The sequence below is a fragment of the Aethalodelphis obliquidens genome, unplaced genomic scaffold, assembly GCF_003676395.1.
Source record: "Aethalodelphis obliquidens isolate GAN/ISIS:26980383/991018 unplaced genomic scaffold, ASM367639v1 scaffold20, whole genome shotgun sequence".
In the NCBI taxonomy this organism is placed as follows: Eukaryota; Metazoa; Chordata; class Mammalia; order Artiodactyla; family Delphinidae; genus Aethalodelphis; species Aethalodelphis obliquidens.
The window spans coordinates 26113731-26119730 of NW_020837964.1; the positions used below are offsets into that span (position 1 = coordinate 26113731).

Here is a 6000-nt window from a genome sequence, read left to right on the forward strand (position 1 = left end):
TGACACCATCTGCAGCTCCTTATATACCAAGGACTGCTTCTCTTCCTGATGATGTCTTGGAATATGATAACATGACAGTGCCTAGGAATTAATGCCTCAGAAGCAATCCTCAATTAATGAAGGGTAGAAGCTGACGGATAAAATCTAATGCTTCCCTGTCCTTCAGTGAAACAATGCTGAGGCATATTCTATACAGCATTTCCAGTGGCATTTGGAGCCCTGGTTGCCCATGGCAGACACCACTAATTAACAGAACTTATTTGGTTTTCCTCCCTTCCTTGACTGACTTCTCCACTCTCTCACAGAAGACATTGCCCTGGGATTGAATCCAAATCCTTGTCCCCAGGTCTCCTTTTGGGATGATACGAGGTAAGACATTGGGGAATAATGTAAGTATCTATCACATACAGTTGTTGAAAGGATTCACTGAGTTAATACAAGTAAAGTGATTAGAAGAGTGCCTGGGATGTAGTCTATGGTTCATAAATGTTATTTGTGAGTTGTTATCTAGTATTATTTGTCTCCTCTGACCTACTTCCCCTTAATTTTGCCAGTATTGGTTCTCTATTTGGGTCCACACCTTTCCTCTTGATAGTTGTCTCAATCCCCAATCAATCTCTGAAATTTCTAGATGAAGTTCATCTACCTCCATTTGAACCCACTTTTCTTTATTGCTCTATGCATTATTAGCTAATATTAATGCAGCAGAGCGGACAAAAGCTCACAAACACTACACACATTCCACAAGACGCACTGCATGAAAACAGTGACTAAGAAGGATCAATAGTATCCTAGGGTCTTGGTGGCCACATTCATGGTGGAGGTGGACCTCTTACTCCTGGGGGAGGGGGTCTCATTCCTGGAGGGGGCATGCCTATTGGAGTCCCTCAAGTAGGGGAAGCCTAATTGGTGGGCCCATGGGTGGTCCCATACCAGGTGCAGGAGCCATAATTCCTGGAGGTAGGGTTGCTCAACCAACAGGTGTGGGGGCAGTCCCCTGTCCTGGTGGATACTGAGTTGGGGCTCCAGCAGTGCTGGCAGTAGCAGCACCTGCAGCAGCTGCTACAATGCCTCTTCCCTGTAGGGTCATTACCTGTTGGGATGCCTCCCCCGCAACCCCTCGGACAGGGCCTGCTAATCTAGCAGGAGCCTGGGGAATTGGAACACCGGGTGGAACACCTCTGCCAGCTGCTCTGCCAACCGCAGGGCCTCCTCCAGCTCCAGCAAGTGATATCCAAGCAATGCCAGTATCTTTGGGGGGTGGTCCCTCCACAGTCATGGAAACCAAGTTCTCCTGGCACAGCAACACCAGATCCAAAGCCCGCTTTTCTTCACGCTCTGGCTGCTTCGAATTCTTTGGCTTGATCTTCCTGAACTCATCACAATCACAGAGCATCAAGTTCGTATGCTTGTCAAAAGCCTTAAAGGTGCCAGTGAAGATCCAATCATCTTGCAGGACACATCTCACTCTGTAGTCAATGTGCTGCAGCATCTTGCTGCTCTTCCCCACAGTCATGATTGCTGCTCCACCAAATCCAATGCCCACAGGAAAGTTTCGGGATCCTTAAGACCTAAGGGAAGGCTACAGATTAAAGTATGTCGAAGGTTCTCCACCAAACAATGCAAGCTGGGGCAGAAGCTTCAAACAGTAGATAGAGCCTGTTTTTATTTTGTTTGTGTTCTCTTGAAATCAGCTACCTGGGTGTTCCAATACTGCTTTAACAACCTCTCGGTATCTCAGCTAAGAATGCCTGTCTCAGTTCTGCATGGAAATCCACCACAGGGACTTGCTGCTGCTGCTGCTGAGATGGCCTCGGGTACAGGTGACACTCCTGGTTGCTCAGTGAGGCTATCCTTCTATGTTTAACTTGGACTTCTACCTCTGGTACGTGCTGTTCAACAGTCCACCTCAGGTGTAAATAGTCCCTGGCCCGATCCATCACACCACTGGCCTCAGAACAGAACAGAACAGGTCAGGCATCTCCAGCAGCCGCCCCACTCTGCACTGCTCCTGCCACGACAGCACCATCCAATCACTCTGGCTCAGGCTGCACATGGGTGGCCACACCCCTGAACCCACTTTTGATAGCTGCCTTTCAACTTGCCTTTCTCTAGGCCATTCCCAACAGCTTCAGAGGTAGGAAAGTGAAACTCGACAGATCTCATTTAAAAGACTTACATCACTGCTGAGAAATAGCTGAGGACACTCAGGTTTTCCTGTTTGGCCATTTTCCCCCTGGAGAGATATATTGCTAAAGCAACCGCTAGGTGAGCATTTAAGAACAATTATAGTAGATCCAACTGACCAAGAATGTTGCTGCAAAGCTCATTGTCCTTTCTTACTGGTGTCAGTGCTCTGAATTTCTTGAGTTAATTTTCAGCTAAGATTTATTCTAGAACAATTCCAGAATGTCTGACTTTACAAAGCAGCTGTGTCAATTCCCTTAATGTGTTATGAGCTATGACTTCGCTATATAAAAACCCTTAGAATACAGTCAGGCAGTCATCTTTTTGATATTCATTTTTATCCTTTCTCCCAATGACTAAAGGCTATGAAACACTGTGAATATGCAATAAATACATCTTAATGGATTGGTATTAAAATTATAAAACAGTAAATTCTCTTTTGCATGTGGATACCTCTGTAACAACCAGATAATCTCTATTTAAACTAGCTGCCCCAAGAACCCTCCTACACTGTTGGTGGGAATGTATGTTGGTGTAGCTACTACAGAAAACAGTATGGAGGGTCCTCAGAAAACTAAAAGTAGAACTACCATATGATCCAGCAATCCCACTCCTGGGCATACATCTGGACAAAACTATAATTCAAAAAGATACATGTGGGCTTCCCTGGTGGCGCAGTGGTTGAGAGTCGGCCTGCCGATGCGGGGGACACGGGTTTATGCCCTGGTCTGGGAGGATCCCACATGCCGTGGAGCGGCTGGGCCCGTAAGCCATGGCCGCTGGGCCTGCACGTCCAGAGCCTGTGCTCCGCAATGGGAGAGGCCACAACAGTGAGAGGCCTGCGTACCGCAAAAAAAAAAAAAAAAAAAAAGATGCATGCACCCCTATGTTTATAGCAGCACTATTCCCAATAGCCAAACATGGAAACAACCTACGTGTCCATCTAAAGATGAATGGATAAAGAAGATGTGGTACATATATATACAACGGAATAAGACTCAGCCATAAAAAAATAAGGAAATAATGCCATTTGCAGCAACATGGATGCAACTAGAAATTATCATGCTAAGTGAAGCAAGTCAGAAAGAGAAACACAAATAACATGTGATATCACTTATATGTGGAGTGTAAAATATGGCAAAAATGAACCTATCTACAAAACATAAACAGATTCACAGTAAAAGAGAACACACTTGCAGTTGCCAAGGGGGTGGGGGGAGAGAGCGAGGGATGGACTGGGAGTTTGGGGTTAGTAGATGCAAACTATTACATTCAGAATGCATAAACAACAAGGTCCTACTGTATAGCACAGGGAACTGTATCTAATCTCCTGGGATAAAGGACAATGGAAAATAATATAAAAAAAGAATGTATATATGTGTATAACTGAGTCACTTCATTGTACAGCAGAAATTAGCACAACATGGTATATCAACTATACTTAAAAAATTAAAAATATTCTATCAAACATTTAGAGAAGAGCTAACACCTATCCTTATCAAACTTCCAAAATATAGCAGAAGGAGGAACACTCCCAAACTCATTCTACGAGGCCACCATCACCCTGATACCAAAACCAGACAAAGATGTCACAAAAAAAGAAAACTACAGGTCAATATCACTGATGAACATAGATGCAAAAATCTTCAACAAAAGGCTAGCAAACAGAATCCAACAGCAAATTAAAAGGATCATACACCATGATCAAGTGGGGTTTATCCCAGGAATGTAAGGATACACCCATTTATGATTAAAAACCCTCCAGAAAGTAGGCATAGAGGGAACTTATGTCAACATAATAAAGGCCATATATGACAAACCCACAGCCAACATCGTTCTCAATGGTGAAAAACTGAAAACATTTCCTCTCAGATCCGGAACAACAAAAGGTTGCCCACTCTCACCACTATTATTCAAAAGAGTTTTGGAAGTCCTAGCCACTGCAATCAGAGAAGAAAAAGAAATAAAAGGAATCCAAATTGGAAAAGAAGAAGTAAAACTGTCACTGTTGGCAGATGATACTATACATAGGTAATCCTAAAGATGCTACCAGAAAACTACTAGAGCTAATAAATGAATTCAGTAAAGTAGCAGGATACAAAATTAATGCACAGAAATCTCTTGCATTCCTATACACTAATGATGAAAAATTGGAAAGAGAAAATAAGGAAACACTCCCATTTACCATGGCAACAAAAAGAATAAAATACCTAAGAATAAACCTCCTAAGGAGGCAAAAGACCTGTATGCAGAAAACTATAAGACACTGATGAAAGAAATTAAAGATGATACAAATAGATGGAGAGATATACCATGTTCTTGGATTGGAAGAATCAATATTGTGAAAATGACTATACTACCCAAAGCAATCTACAGATTCAATGCAATCCCTATCAAACTACCAATGACATTTTTCACAGAACTAGAACAAAAAATTTCACAATTTGTATGAAAACACAAAAGACCCCGAATAGCCAAAGCAATCTTGAGAAAGAAAAACAGAGCTGGAGGAATCAGGCTCCCTGACTTCAGACTATACTACAAAGCTACAGTAATCAAGATAATATGGTACTGGCACAAAAACAGACATATAGATCAATGGAACAGGATAGAAAGTTCACAGATAAACCCAGACACATATAGTCACCTTATTTTTGATAAAGGAGGCAAGAATACACAATGGAGAAAAGACAGCCTCTTCAAATAAGTGGTGCTAGGAAAACTGGACAGCTACATGTACAAGAATGAAATTACAACATTCCCTAACACCAAACACAAAAATAAACTCAAAATGGATTAAAGACCTAAATGTAATGCCAGACACTATAAAACTCTTAGAGGAAAACATAGGGAGAACACTCTATGACATAAATCACAGAATGATCCCTTTTGACCCATCTCCTAGAGAAATGGAAATAAAAACAAAAATAAACAAATGGGACCTAGTGAAACTTAAACGCTTTTGCACAGCAAAGGAAACCATAAAAAAGACGAAAAGACAACCCTCAGAATGGGAGAAAATATTTGCAAATGAAGCAACTGACAAAGGATTAATCTCCAAAATTTACAAGCTGCTCATGCAGCTCAATATCAAAAAAACAAACAACCTACTCCAAAAATGGCCAGAAGACCTAAGTAGACATTTCTCCAAAGAAGATATACAGATTGCCAACAAACACATGAAAGGATGCTCAACATCACTAATCATTAGAGAAATGCAAATCAAAACTACAATGAGGTATCACCTCACACCAGTCAGAGTGGCCATCATCAAAAAATCTACAAACAATAAATGCTGGAGAGGGTGTGGAGAAAAGGGAACCCTCCTGCACTGTTGGTGGGAATGTAAATTGATACAGCCACTATGGAGAACAGTATGGAGGTTCCTTAAAAAACTAAAAATAGAGCTACCATACGACCCAGCCATCCCACTACTGGGCATATACCCTGAGAAAACCATAATTCAAAAAGAGTCATGTACCAAAATGTTCATGCAGCTCTATTTACAATAGCCAGGACATGGAAACAACCTAAGTGTCCATCATCGGATGAATGGATAAAGAAGATGTGGCACATATATACAATGGAATATTATTCAGCCATAAAAAGAAACGAAATTGAGTTATTTGTAGTGAGGTGGATGGACCTAGAGTCTGTCATACAGAGTGAAGTAAGTCAGAAAGAGAAAAAACAATACCATATGCTAACACATATATATGGAATCTAAAAGGACAAACAGGTTCTGATGAACCTAGGGGCAGGACAGGAATAAAGACACAGACGTAGAGAATGGACTTGAGGACACAGAGAGGG

General features: G+C 41.7%; 2 pseudogenes; both read right to left on the bottom strand.

Moving 5' to 3' along the window:
- Positions 1-530: 530 nt before the first annotated feature.
- On the bottom strand, positions 531-1664 carry LOC113627340 (small nuclear ribonucleoprotein-associated protein N pseudogene; annotated as a pseudogene).
- On the bottom strand, positions 1661-1940 carry LOC113627341 (SNRPN upstream reading frame protein pseudogene; annotated as a pseudogene).
- Between the last annotated feature and the right edge of the window lie 4060 nt (positions 1941-6000).